Below are 15,988 nucleotides of genomic sequence, written 5' to 3' on the forward strand. Positions count from 1 at the left end.
CAGCGGAGGCCTCTAAAATCCAGAAGGCGTCGTTCCAGTGTTCTGTAGTAGTCCTTTTATATTAACTGTTCTAATGAACAGAACAAGGAAATGGTTTTGTCGTCTGTGGTTGACTTTGTTGTGTAAGGAGGAATTGGTTAAGATAAAGAACTTATAAAGGATATATGAACTGAAACAACCACATGTATGGGCCCATCAAGGGCATGTGTTGCATGATGGAAAATGCAACATGTATGCTAATTATTGATATCGTGACCACCTGCCGGTGAGCTCACCGGCTTCGTTGGTGGTGATCGCACTGAATCATTGGACTAGGACCACAAAAAATCATGGAATCTTGTAGCCAAAAAAAAAGAAAAAATGAAATTGATATTGAATATTGCTTTGAGGTTAACCTAAATTTTAATGTAATAAATAGTGTGATTAATCCACAAAAGTTGTCTCTGACTCAAGAAGAAGAATATACAATTGATCTTTGACAAACTATATTTTTTTTTTGTAAGATTTTGATTTTGATAATCTTTTCTCCTAGTCCATCTTTTATTTCTTTGCTTAATTTTGGCTCAACAATCTTTTTCTTCCGAACTCCGGTATTCAATTTTTTCCTTTTTCATCTTTTTTTTTCCTCGAATATATAATATCTATGCTTTAAATCCGAAAATTAAAGTCAATCATATAAATTTTCTTTGAAGAAAAATAAATATATTATTACACCAAGCATGGAATGGAACATTAATAACCATTTAAATAGGGAACACAATTGTAACCTTGACTGAATGATTTGCCAAGGGAATTTCTAATCTTAATCCCTCATGAACCTGCACAAGGATTTGGCTTGGTTCCCAAGTTGAAAACCTGAGATAGCTGCTGTTCTCACTTGGCACACCCCGAAGGACACTTTGACACAAACCAATCTCCATGCCATGGCTTCATGTTTGGATGACCATCATGTTGAATGATATGGCTGTTATAATATTGCCATGATAGAGGGGCCCACGCAAGGAGTTGCTACTAAATTAGATGATTCTTTTGTTCCTTATATCTTGATGATGCAAATATAATAATAAAGTACTCGTGGTATAATATTTGAACCCGCAACTTTATATGGAAATAATGTGCTCTTCTCTTCGCGGTCTCGGTACTTTGCGTTCAGACTGCCCTGTAAAGCGACGGACTCTCTCCCTTTCTTTCTCTCTCTTGCAATTGCTTAATGAGGAAGCATTGGGCAAGTCAGAGACCTTCTCAGAGGCTCGAGGCTTCCTCGAAAACAAGAACAAACGGGAGGTGAAGAGAACGTCATTGATGACGTGGATCATTTGTGTCTAGCAACTCAAGGGTATTTGTCGAATTTTGATTGGATAGAACAATTGATGCCACGACCAAATTGTCGTCCGACACGTCATCCACGGAGAGGTGGGGGCCAAACGGTGGGATCGTGGCCAGATATGGAAGAAGGGGATCGCAGTTGTTTCCTTCCCGAAAGAGGGATGCACCTTCCTTTGCGCCCATCGACCGTTGGATCATCTAAGCACAGCTCGCAAAGCGAATCCAACGGTCAATTGGCACGAAGAAAGGCGTAGCGCGCGGCCCCGTGAAGAATGTAACCGGGCTCTGGAAGGCCGCGTGACACCGCAAGATGCAGACACGTGGATGGTAGAAGGTGTTAGTTGTTTGTAATTGTGTTTGTTTTGTGTATGTGGAGCCATTGCGATCACCTGATGGACGTATGACGTATATACCTACTTTAATTTCTAGCATCCAAACACACTCTTTGGGTGGATACTTGACACTGTATCCTTATTTATTTTTTCATGGAGTTTTTTTTTTTCACATTCATGCACAAATTTTCTAGGGCAATTTGGCTTTTGCATCTGGGCTCACTTCTGCTAGCTGCCCATGAGAAAAGGGAATTCAGACATGTCCTGTGGGCACATGGGATGGAGAAATTTTATTAAAATTTCTATCTACTTGTTCGAAAATGGTATATATATATAGATATATATATGTATATATGTATGTATTTATGTATTTATGTGTATATATACAGACTATGGATATGAAAACCATGACATGTATGAAAGTCTTTTAATCGAAAATAATCATGGCTACAATAGCAATTACTGGATGATCATCCAAACAAGCCACTCTTATCCTTGCATCAAAGCAAGAGTATTTAGCAACTCAACTTAATGAATTCACATTGCATTTGAAATAGAAGTCAGGAAGGGAAAAAAAAAAAAAGTAAAATGTAACATAATTAATTATGAGGTGATACCTTCAATCCATGCAAAATGCCATCCTTTTACTGTTTATAGAGGTGGTTAGCCAGTAGTGTTCGTATTCCACTGAAACAAAAAAAGCTTATAATGTTTGTAAATGTAAGGAAGAGGAAGGATTGGAGGTTTGTTTTGGTGTTCTTTGACGGAGAGCGATGGAATCAAATCAACTGATAAGAGAATCCTATCTTCAGATTGGTGACGAGGTTGCGCATACAATTGGAATTAAAAAAGGGGTCCCATTAAGATAATAAATAGGTGTAAATTACTTGTTGGTTTTTTAAAGGATGGAGAGGAACCTTGATTCTCATTTTGCTTCTTACGCAACAAAACATAGAAGGTCAAAGATAATAGACTTGTGACCAAAAATGAAAGTTACTAAAAGGATTTATTACTACCTTCCAGGTGAATTCAATCTCTAGAATGGAGTACAGTACCTAGAGCAGAACCACTCAGGAGGAGGAAGAGAAAAATAAAGAACTCAACCTTCCTTAGGAGACAACATCTCCAGGTAGGATAAGGCCTATGGCCCTATCCACATAGTTCCAACTATTCTACGGTCATGGAACCCAATGTCATGCCCATAACATCATCAACCATAATACGAGAAATATATTGAATGATAAACTATTGGGTCCAATAGCCAACATTGACTTGACTGTCAAGTCTCTATCTAACTTTAGGTGCTTCTACGTGGGATAGAAATTTCATGCTAACATGAAAAATAACATTCTTTTTTGTATCAACCCAAAAAATAAAGTTATGACGTCTAAACCAGGAAGAACTTGGAAGCAAATAGTGCAGGGTGCCTGTCGTATCCATTGGAAAACTTCAAGGGCAATGGAAGAAGGCATTGCAGTATTGGGGAAAAACTTCACTTGGGTCATTGTCTTCTCAAAGGAAGATATTGACATGGCATGCTCTCGATTGAAGGTGGCACTTCTAAGTGAGTTCTTAGATAGGAGATTTCCACTTGAATTTATCCAAAAGGAGCTTAAAAGTCGGTCGAATTTGATTGGTGAGCTCCAAGTTTCCCCTCCATTCAACATTATTCTACTTTTTAAAGTACCCATAGAGATAAAGAAGGAAAAAAATCTTGAAAAAAAGGACCTTGGTCCTTAGCTGGCCAACTCTTAGCTTTGAAGAGTTGGAGGTCTAATTTTAAGCTAGGTAGAGATGGTATCCATCAAGTTAGGGTTTGGATCTGACTTCCTAATTTTTCCTTACAACTTTGGAAAAAGAAAAAATTATGAGAATTGTGAAAGCATCTATGAAACTACTATTCTTGGATGAATGAACAGACTCCTCAATACGAATGGGCTTTGTCAGAGCTTCCATGCTTATTAATACATCTTGTTGCTGCTTGATTTGATTGAGATCGGAGAGAAGGCGACTAAGCCTCGCACAGGGATGATGGCACTAGAGTAACCTATAAAACAAGTTCAAACCGGAGGTTTTCGCTCTGACGAAAATTCTCCGACATTTAAGTCAGATTTAGAGAATAATAGGAACAGCAATAAGTTCTCTGAGAGAGATTGATTGACTTATCTTGATCCTTGGGGTTTTGGTTGCTTATATAGAAGGTTGTCGAATAGCTGTGAAATCATGCGATCTCGAGATTGTAGGACTATTGAATATGCCATTACGGACAAGATAACTCAACCTTCAATCACTCTCGCAAGATTAGAGGAGTTGGTTATGCCTGAGTCTATCCACTCGGGGTGAACAGCTATCACGCACATCATGAGATGAGTCAGCTGTGATAATTGGGATAGCCTACGCACTAAGACATTGACTTACCGAGGCAACAGAGTACGCTGGACAAACTATACAACATACTAGGTATAAGCTGCTCTGCATTGTATATGGCTCTACTCTTAAGCAAGCGGTCCTAGTGATAGTGTTATAGCCCAAAGCCCAAGCCCATACTGTCGAGACCCAAGCCAAGCCCAAAAAAAAAAAAAAACACAGGGAGAACAGGGGAACCGGGAAGAAGACTCCCGGTAGGAGTTTTCTTCTCCGATCAAACCTAAGAATCGGGAGTCCTAGGACCTCTCGGAGTCCTAGGGCTCTCTATAAAAAGACCTCCCCTTCCTTAGAAGCTGATCACCGGACCGCTACCCCTCTCTTTCTCTCTGATTTCTCGATTGGAGCCGCAGACACTCCTCTTGTTCTCACCGTGATTGCTCGCCGGTGGGGTCACCGGAGGCCGAAGTGAGTTCTCCTTCTCTTCCTCTCTTCTTTCCCCTTCTTTCCGTGCCTTTGTGCGTGACTGCCGGTGATGGATGTCGCCGATTCTTGGTCAGAAAAGAGACCCCTGTTTTGACCTCTTTTTTCTTGGATTTTCCGGCACCGGTGATCGCAATCGACCGCCGGTCATACCTCTCCATAACCGGGGGAGTGGCCCCCCTCTACCGCCTAGACGGCCGCAGCCTGAATGGCCCGACAAAGGAGGGGACCCGTCGGTCCCCTGTTCCGACCTAGAAGGAGCCCGAGAAGAAAAAACAGAAGAAAAAGAAGAAAAAGAAGAAAAAGAGAAAAGAAAAGAAAAAAAAGAGAGAGAGAGAAAAAGAAAAGAGAGAGAGAAACTTTCTCTCTCTGCTTTCTCTCTCTTAGATTTTTAGGATTTATGAAAATAAAAATAATAATAATAAATAAATAAATAAATAATAATAATAATAATAATAATAATAATTAAAAGAAATATAAGGAGGGTTTCTATGGATCAGTCCGAAAATCCTGGATGCTGTCGTCTAGTTGATCCATGTGGGATATTAGATTTTAATAAATTTTAATTATTTTTAATTCGATAAAATTTTGATCAAAAATATGATATTTGACGTATCAGGTCTGGAGAAGGATTTTCGAGATTTCTAGAATTTCTAGTTTGGATTTTCTTTTGAGGTAAATAGTGTTTACTTTTACTGAATTTATCTAGTAAATTATAATTTCTAAATTAAATAAATTTATGCATGCTTGTGATTAAAAATATTTATTGAAAATAATTATTGAAATTATTTATGATTGAAGTTAATTGTAGAAATTATATATGATTGAAATTAATTGTTGAACAATTATTATGATGATGTATGATCACAAAGAATGATATGATTGATTTGACTCAAATATCATTTATTTATATTATTTTTGAAAATAATATATAAATTAGAAGACAATATGAAATTGACAATCTAACTGTGTAAAGGACCCATCAATGGGGGCATATACATTGACAATTGATTGTCCTGAGGGTTTATGTCGCTAGCGAGACCAGCGACATGTCGTCAGAGAGACCAGCGACAAATCGCCAGCGAGACCAGCGGTTCCAAAGGACTTGGCTGCCAGATGATTCGCAGCCCACCGCAAGCAGATACACGGTATTATGATCCTGCCACAGGGATAATGTGGTCATAGTCATGGTTGGTAAGAAAAACTTAAGAAATTAATGAATTTAAGATGATAAGCATAATTTGAAATTATGATGAATTGAATTTTATATATGATTGATAGTATGATTATGATTTCATGAAATTACATATTGATTTTATTATTATCAGTAAATCGATATATATAATATTATTACCTGATTCATTCAGTTAAAGGTATACACTGCTTATGGACTGTTTAGCTCATGATGAGTTTTTATGTTTTTCTTACAGATCCAAAAAATTAGCGTGATGCGGGATTTCGGTTGGGAGAGCGATTAGAGATGGAGTTAGCTCATTGATTTAGGATTTTCTCAGAATTGATTCAAGACTTTTATTTTTTTTTAGTGTTGACTTTGTCAAACAATTATTTTTCTTTTGGACACTGAGTTTTGATTTGTTATTTGAACTAAGGTTTGATTTGTTAATAATTTAAAAAATAATTTAACTTTATATGTAAGATATCATGATGAGATGCCTTGCATGCTTATGGAAAAATTTTCTATGAGTATGCGGCGGTTGCCATGACCCTCGCTTTAAATCTCGGGTCGGGGGCGTGACAATTAATATAGTATCAGAGCATAAGTAGATAGAAAAAGACGTGTAGAATAGAGTGAGCGAGTGATGGGTAGATATTAGGAAATTGAAAGGTTAGTTATGATGATTATGATCTGATCTGTCTCAAGTAAGTTTATAACCTTATTAAGGATAAGTTATTATCTCAAATTTATCATAGGTCAATATGCCTCCACGACGAACGAAGAATACTCAAGGAGCGGTAGGAGGGACATCAAATCCACTTGGCGATAACACTCCCCAATTAAATAGCGGCACAACTCAGCAGGAGGGAATCCTTGATCCTACCGAAAATACTCCGACAGTACAGGAGGAGCCGAATATGACTCAACTAATGCAAACTCTGATCGAAGTAGTTCAAACACAGCAACAGTTACTTCAATAACAACATGCACAGCCCCGTCAGCATTTTCCACCAACACCTGGACATGGAGAACACCCGATGCAGAGAAACAATATCGTCGAGTTCAAGAAGCTAGCCTCTCCAGCCTTCAAAGGGACCATCGAGCTACTGAAAGTAGATAATTGGATTATAAAAATGGAGAAGGCATTCGCCGTGCAAGAATGCCACGATGAAGAGAAGATCCGCTACACAGCATATCTGTTACAAGACGAGGCATACAACTGGTGGCGTATACTTGAACAAAAATATGAGCACGATAGGATACCACTCACTTGGGAGAGATTTCGAGATGAATTCTTTGACAAGTACTTCTCTCGAAGTGTCAGAATACAGAAAGAGCAGGAGTTCATTCATCTGAAACAGGAGAACAGATCCGTTGCAGAATATAAAGCTAAATTCAGAGAGTTAGCCAAGTTTGTTCCAAGATTAGTTGAGATTGAGCAAGACAGAGTACATAAATTTGAAATAGGACTGAAGACAGAAATTAAAAAATAAGTTGTACCCTATGAGTTAACTACTTATGCCTCAGTTGTGAATAAAACTCTAATAATTGAGAGAGAAGTTAATGAAGCTCATGCGGAGAGAGAAAGGAATCAGAAGAAGAGAAATAGATTTGGTGGAACTCAAGGACGAAATCAGAACAATAAGGGTCCAGCAAAGAAGCCAGCAATTGATAAGAATCGTAAGAATGAGGCAGCTAGATGTTCGAGATGTGGCCGAAGAGAGCATGAGTCTTCTAATTGCCCATGAAATACTGGTTCGTATTTTAGATGTGGACAGAAAGGACACAAGATTGCAGATTGCCCCCAGATGGATGAAAATAGACCCACACAAATAAAGGACGGAGGTCAAAGGCCGAAAATTCAAGGAAGGATCTATGCACTCACACAACATGATGCTCAGGCCTCTAATGCTGTGGTGACAGGTATGATTCCTGTATCTGGTATTCATGCTTCAGTTTTGTTTGATTCTGGTACTACACACTCCTTTATATCCATTACTTTTATTAGACAACATGATATAGTATGTAAACCTATGAAAACCAAATTATATGTTGAGACACCAGTAGGTGATATTTTGAGTACCGAAAGTGTGTGCAAGTCATGTAGTATCAGAATAGGAGAAAGAGAATTACCGACAGATTTGGTGATCCTGAATATGCATGATTTTGATGTCATTCTAGGAATGGATTGGCTGGCTACTTATCATGCCTCTGTGGATTGTCATGGAAAGAGAGTGAACTTTCACATACCGAAAGAATTAACATTCAGTTTTGATAGAAGTACAGAAACCACCCCTCCACGTATTATTTCATTTGTGCAAGCTAGACAGATGCTAAGAAAGGGATGTAGAGATTACCTAGTTTCAATAAAGAATAAAGAATATGATGAATTGAAGCTACAGGATATTCCTATCGTAAATGAATTTTCGGATGTATTCATTGATGATTTAACCGGACTACCACCAGACAGAAAATTGAATTTATCATTGAGTTGGCACCCAATACCAGTCCGATTTCTAAAGCTCCTTACAGAATGGCCCCTATGGAGTTGAAGAAGTTAAAAGATCAATTACAGGATTTATTGGATAAAAGTTTTATAAGGCCTAGTGTATCTCCTTGAGGAGCTCCAGTCTTATTTGTGAAGAAGAAAGATGGTAGTATGAGACTTTGTATCGACTATAGAGAGTTGAATAAAAATACTATCAGAAATAAGTATCCTCTATCTTGGATCGATGATTTATTTGATCAGCTGCAAGGTGCACAAGTCTTTTCTAAAATTGATCTTCATTCAGGATATCATCAGTTAAAAATCAAAACAGAGGACATACCAAAGACTGCATTTAGAACTCGTTATGGACATTATGAATTTCTAATGATGCCTTTTGGGTTAACCAATGCTCCAGCAGTCTTTATGGATTTAATGAACAGAATATTCAGATCCTATCTTGATAAGTTTGTTGTCGTATTTATTGACGATATCTTGATATATTCAAGAAGCAAATTGGAGCATGAAGAACATTTACGGTGTGTACTACAAATATTGAGGAAAGAAAAGCTTTATGCCAAATTTAAGAAGTGTGAATTTTGGTTGGACAAAATAGTCTTTTTAGGACACATCGTATCTAAAGATGGAATTTCTGTAGATCCAGCAAAAGTGAAAGCTGTGATGCAGTGGAACGACTACAAATATTTCCGAGATTCGAAATTTTCTAAGAATAGCAGGATATTACAGACGATTTGTAGAAGGATTCTCCCGCATAGCTGCACCTTTGACTCGTCTTACTCAAAAAGGGATTAAATTCGAGTGGACCGAAGATTGTGAACAGAGTTTTCAAGAGTTAAAACAACGATTAGTTTCAGCCCCTATCCTTACTATACCAACAGGAGATGAAGGATTCACAATATATAGTGATGCATCTAAAAAGGGACTCGGCTGTGTATTGATGCAACATGATAAGATAGTGGCCTACGCCTCAAGATAATTGAAACCATATGAACAGAATTATCCGACACATGATTTGGAATTAGCTGCAGTGATTTTTACCCTAAAAATTTGGAGACATCACTTATACGGTGCGCAGTGTAAAGTGTTTACTGATCATAAGAGTTTGAAGTATATTTTTACGTAGAAAGAATTAAATATGAGACAGAGAAGGTGGTTAGAACTATTGAAAGATTATGATTTAACAATCCATTATCATCCCGGAAAAGCTAATGTTGTTGCTGATGCCCTTAGTAAAAATCTGTAGAAAATTTGGCAGTTTTAATCACACATCAAAGTCAATTATTGAAGGATATAAGAAAATTGAAATTAGACATCCGAATATATGACTCAACAGTACGATTAGCCAACATGAGGGTTCAGCAATACTCATTGAAAGAATTATAGTTGCCCAGAATGATGATCCACAACTAATGAAAATAAGGAATTCAGTGGAAGCTGGTGTTCAATCTGAATTCAAGATACATGAAGATGGTTCGTTGAGGTTCGAAAATAGGATTTGCGTACCCAATGATTCAGTACTCAAGCATGAAATACTTCAGGAGGCACATCAGATCGGTTATACAGTTCATCCGGGAGGTACTAAGATGTATAGAGACTTAAAGAAAATATACTGGTGGAATAATATGAAGAGAGAGATCGCTCAATTCGTGGCTCAATGTTTGGTGTGTCAACAAGTTAAAGCTGAACATCAGAGACCTGCGGAACTACTTCAACCTCTTGATATTCCGTATGGAAGTGGGAACATATCACTATGGATTTTGTAACTGGACTACCTAAGACTCCAAGTAAAAATGATGCAGCCTGGTGATTGTGGACCGATTGACAAAGTCTGCACACTTTCTACCAATTAGAATTGGATTTACTTTGGAAAGACTAGCAAAGTTGTATATGAAAGAAATTATAAGGCTACATAAAATTTCAGTGACCATCGTATCGGATCGAGATACCAGATTTGTATCATAGTTTTGGAAGAGCTTACACAAGGCATTAGGAACAAAATTGAACTTCAGTACAGCTTTTCATCCACAGACTGATGGTCAGTCAGAGAGAACTATTCAGATCTTAGAAGATATGTTGAGAACCTGTATTTTGGATATGAAAAGTTCATGGGATGAGCATCTACCTTTGATTGAGTTCGCTTACAATAACAGTTATCAGGCCAGCATTGGTATAGCACCTTATGAAGCATTATATGGTAGAAGATGTCGATCACTGATTCACTAGGATGATGTTGGTGAGCGAAGAATATTGGATCCCGAACTTGTTCAATAAGCAGTCGAGAATATTCAATTAATTAAAGAATGACTTCGGACAGCACAAAGCAGACAGAAAAGTTATGCAGATAACAGGAGACGAAAATTAGAATTTCAAGTTGGTGACCATGTATTTCTCAAAGTATCTCCTTCAAAAGGAATCTCAAGATTTGGCATTCGTGACAAATTGAATCCTAGATATGTGGGTCCGTTTGAGATTTTGGAAAGAATTTGGTGAGGTGGCTTATAGACTTGCCTTACCACCTTCACTTGCAGGAGTACATAATATTTTTCATATTTCTATGTTAAAGAAATATTTACCAGATCCAAGTCACATCGTAGAACTTGAACCAGTGCAAGCCAGAAATGATCTATCATATGAAGAATATCCGATACGGATCGTGGACTGTAAAGAACAAGTGCTGAGACGTCGCAACATTCCTTATGTCAAGGTACAGTGGAGTCGACATTCGGAAAGAGAAGCTACTTGGGAACTAGAGGAAGAAATGAAGCAAAAATATCCCCAGCTCTTCGAGACTACAGGTTTGAAAAATTTTGAGGATGAATTTTTTTTTTAGGGATGAAGAATGTTATAGCCCAAAGCCCAAGCCCATACTGTCGAGACCCAAGCCAAGCCCAAAAAAAAAAAAACACAGGGAGAACAGGGGAACCAAGAAGAAGACTCCCGGTATGAGTCTTCTTCTCCGATCAAACCTCGAAATTGAGAGTCCTAGGACCTCTCGGAGTCCTAGGGCTCTCTATAAAAAGATCTTCCCTTCCTTAGAAGCCAATCATCGGACCGCTACCCCTCTCTTTCTCCCTGATTTTTCGATTGGAGCCGCGGACACTCATCTTGTTCTCGTCGTGATTGCTCGTCGGTGGGGTCATCGGAGGCCGAAATGAGTTCTCCTTCTCTTCCTCTCTTCTTTCCCCTTCTTCCCGTGCCTTTGTGCGTGACTGCCGGCGACGGATGTCGCCGATTCTTGGTCGGAAAAGAGACCCCTGTTTTGGCCTCTTTTCTCTTGGATTTTTCGGCGCCGGCGGTCGATTACTGTTTTGGCCTCTTTTCTCTTGGATTTTTCGGCGCCGGCGATCGCAATCGACCGCCGGCCATGCCTCTCCGTAATCGGGGGAGTGGCCCCCCTCTACCGCCGACCTCCGTCGAGGCGGCCGCAGCCTGAATGGCCCGGCAAAGGAAGGGACCCACCGGTCCCCTGTTCCGGCCTGGAAGGAGCCCAAGAAGAAAAAATAGAAGAAAAATAAGAAAAAGAGAAAAGAAAAGAAAAAAAAAGAGAGAGAAAAAGAAAAGGGAGAGAGAAACTTTCTCTCTCTGCTTTCTCTCTCTTAGATTTTTAGGATTTATGAAAATAAAAAAAAATAATAAATAAATAATAATAATAATAATAATAATAATAATATAATTAAAAGAAATATAAGGAGGGTTTCCATGGATCAGTCCGAAAATCCTGGATGCTGTCGTCTAGTTGATCCATGTGGGGACATTAGATTTTAATAAATTTTAATTATTTTTAATTCGATAAAATTTTGATCAAAAATATGATATTTGACGTATCAGGTCCGGAGAAGGATTTTCGAGATTTTTAGAATTTCTAGTTTGGATTTTTTTTGAGGTAAGTAGTATTTACTTTTACTGAATTTATCTGATAAATTATAAATTCTGAATTAAATAAATTTATGCATGCTTGTGATTGAAAATATTTATTGAAAATGATTATTGAAATTGTTTATGATTGAAGTTAATTGTAGAAATTATATATGATTGAAATTAATTGTTGAATAATTATTATGATGATGTATGATCACAAAGAATGATATGATTGATTTGACTCAAATATCATTTATTTATATTATTTTTAAAAATAATATATGAATTAGAAGACAATATGAAATTGACAACCTGACTGTGTAAAGGACCCCGCCAATGGGGGCATATACGTTGACAATTGATTGTCCTGAGGGTTTATATCGTCAGAGAGACCAGCGACAAACCGTCAGCGAGACCAACGGTCAGGGAGACCAGCGGATTCAAAGGACTTGGCTGCCAGATGATTCGCAGCCCACCGCAAGCAGATACACGGTATTATGACCCTGCCACAGGGATAATGTGATCATAGTCATGGTTGGTAAGAAGAATTTAAGAAATTGATGAATTTAAGATGATAAGCATAATTTGAAATTATGATGAATTGAATTTTATATATGATTGATAGTATGATTATGATTTCATGAAATTATATATTGATTTTGTTATTATCAGTAAATCGATATATATAGTATTATTGCCTGATTCATTCAGTTAAAGGTATACACTGCTTACTGGGCTGTTTAGCTCATGATGAATTTTTATGTTTTTCTTACAGATCCAGAAAATTAGCGTGATGCGGGATTTCGGTTGGGAGAGCGATTAGAGATGGAGTTAGCTCATTAATTTAGGATTTTCTTAGAATTAATTCAAGACTTTTATTTTTTTTTAGTGTTGACTTTGTCAGACAAATATTTTTCTTTTGGACACTGAGTTTTGATTTGTTATTTGAACTAAGATTTGATTTGTTAATAATTTAAAAAATAATTTAACTTTATGTGTAAGATATCATGATGAGATGTCTTGCATGCTTATGGAAAAAGTTTTCTATGAGTATGCGGCGGTTGCCATGACCCTCGCTTCAAATCTCGGGTCGGGAGTGTGACAGATAGCTTGAAGATCTGAGGTATTTCATGATTATCGCGTTGATCCGAGGTACTCACGGTAACCACCGTAACATATCTCAATCTATCTGTCCCAGTACCAAAGTAATGGTCAATAATAAAATTATATGGCAAGAGTTTATTCATGAGGATTTATCTAAAATTTGTTACTTTTGTGATATTTTGCCAATGATGCTGAGACCTGTGGGTGTTCGAGTTTATCAAAATCTCAGAGAAATAAATCTATATATGGACTATGGATCAAAGCATTTAGGGTTCTGGTGGTCAATCAAACTACCGGAAGTTCTTAGAGATCTCCTACTCTATCTCAATCGAATGTGCAGATCTCTGATTCTTGATTGCATCAAAAAAAGCAAGCCAAATGATCGTCACCATCCAAACCTAAATCTCTAAGGTACAAACCAGAAAGAGGATTCTCATTTGCGCTATTGATAAATGAAGATGAAGAATCATTAGTTCAACCAATGGATTTGGGCTTTTCGTCGTTAACAAAAAGGAGAGTCATCCACATCCGGGGTTGTGAAGGGGAAGAGAAAAACATCTCTGATGAAGGATATATCCAAATCAGACTCACTAAGTACGGAGTTGTCCCCACAGACCAAGGTACCAGTGAGAGAAAGGGGTGCTATTATTAAGGTACCAAAGAGGCAAGTGGAGCTATTATTGATGTACCAAAGAAGCAAGTGGTGGAGTGGTGCTATTATTAATGTACTCAAGAAGCAATTGGAGCTATATGGATGGATAGTGAGTAGTCCAACAATGAGTGTGGAAACCTATCCTCGGGAGATCAAACATCTGGCCATTTTTTTGACGCATGTGACCATAAATGAGTTTGATGCCATGGGATAGGGTTGGAACTCCATCAATTACTAATGAAGATATTAGCTTGAAATTATCGAAGATTATCAATCTTTTTTTGTGATTTATACTAAAAATATTATGAAATAGTTTAATTCAAATATTTATTATTTTTTTAGAGACCCATTTGCCGAAAATGATCTTCAGCTGAATCCAAGATGTAATGGGCCCTAGATGGGGAGTGCATATGATTCCTTCCAAAGATTTGTCTGATGAAATTATTGTCTCTTGGGGGCTAGAGTTAGGAAAAGTAGGTTTCCTTCATGCCAATAGATAAATTATCTTTAGCATTATTACTTTAGAGTCGGACCAGCATGGATGTTAGTGCAGTGTATGCTGGTACTTGTGTTTTTGAATGGAGATAATAATGGGATCAAGTTCTTTTGTTCGGATGTTGGGCATGCCTCTGGTCATCATAGGTGATTTTAACGGATCTTAAATGTTAAAAATAAAAAAGGAAGGTAGGAATTCCATGTTGCTAGGGAAATTAAAGAATTTCAAGAATTTCTCAGACTCTCAAGACTGTTGGATCTTAGTTATCAATGGCCAATGTTCAGCTAGTACAATAATCGGCCAGGGACTGTTAGAGTCTGAGAAAAACTAGACCAACTTTGCATGGATAGTTTGATTGAAATGTTTTCTAAGTCAAAGATTCAACATTTAAGAAGATTTGCCTCAGATCATCAGTCTTTATTGCTTCCAATTTCGGCTAGCTGTTAGAGGGGGAGGATACTTTTTCAGTTTGAAAAAATTTGACTTCATTGTGAAGGGATCCGGGAGAAGATTTGCGAGGCTTGGAACTATCAAGGTCACTATTCTCTAGGTATAAAAGTAGCTAAATTGTTGCAACGAACCAAGGAGGTGCTTTGAAGATGTATCAATATTGAGTTCACCGATTTTACAAGTCTCGTTTATGCCTGTAGTTCCCTTACTATTGACTTCCATATATTTTTCCAATTGAATTACATTTGGCATGGACCAGTGTTTGTCATGCTGAAGTGTGAGTCTAAGATACAGGGCCCTTTCATTAAAAATACAATGTTCATGTTGAATCCAAGTGGTCTAAGCATCAACAGATAGCACCGTGCTCAACATTTTTTCAAAGGTGGCAACAATCTCAATCTAACATTGTGCTGAATGGAAAGATACTGGTGAATGAACTGAACTTTGGAGGTTTGGTATAAGGTAAATTATTTGCTGAAAAATTAGAGGATAATGATCCCCAACAGGGTATCCCATGCCTGTGTTATCAGGTCCCTGAAGCTGGTGATGTTACAGGGCCAGATCCCTGAAGCTGATGATGTTACAGGGCTCTCAAATCTACTTGTATGGCCACAAAACACATAACCCTGGCGGTATTTGGTTCCCATGTTTGGTTCTCTTGAAGTGGACGTTCTTCTACATCTTTATAGTATGCTTGACTGGTACTAAGAAATTTTCATTTTTTTGGGTTGAGTACTGCCATTGTAATCTCTGTGATATGTGGTTAAGGTAATACAGCTAAAGACTTGAATGTAATGTATTTAAGTCTTTGTATTATCCTTTCTATTATGTTTTAATGAAATTTTGCTCCTCCTTATACCAATAAATAATAATAATAATAATAATAAAACTATGTTCATGTCAACCTTGACAAATGAGCTTGTTTTGTGATAAAATCCAGCCACTTTTGTCCATGGCATTGATTCAAGTTCATAACGTTCCAATTCTAACTAAAAGAAATATAATGACAAACTCTTAGATCCATTACCAATGGAGCATAGGTTTGCAAGCCAGTGCCCCTCTTCACTGGCAAATGTGGATTTTCTAAATTTGAAACTGGAAATCAGCATTATAATTGCTCTCAAGGAAAATAATAATTTGAGGAAGAAGAAGAATAAAAAATGTAAGAAGTCCAGTAAAAAAAAAAAAGTTTTTTGTCATGCCCTTTTTTTTTTATAAACTTACCGATCCTCTTTTCTAA

Source organism: Elaeis guineensis, chromosome 6 (genome assembly GCF_000442705.2).
Source record: "Elaeis guineensis isolate ETL-2024a chromosome 6, EG11, whole genome shotgun sequence".
NCBI classification, from domain to species: domain Eukaryota; kingdom Viridiplantae; phylum Streptophyta; class Magnoliopsida; order Arecales; family Arecaceae; genus Elaeis; species Elaeis guineensis.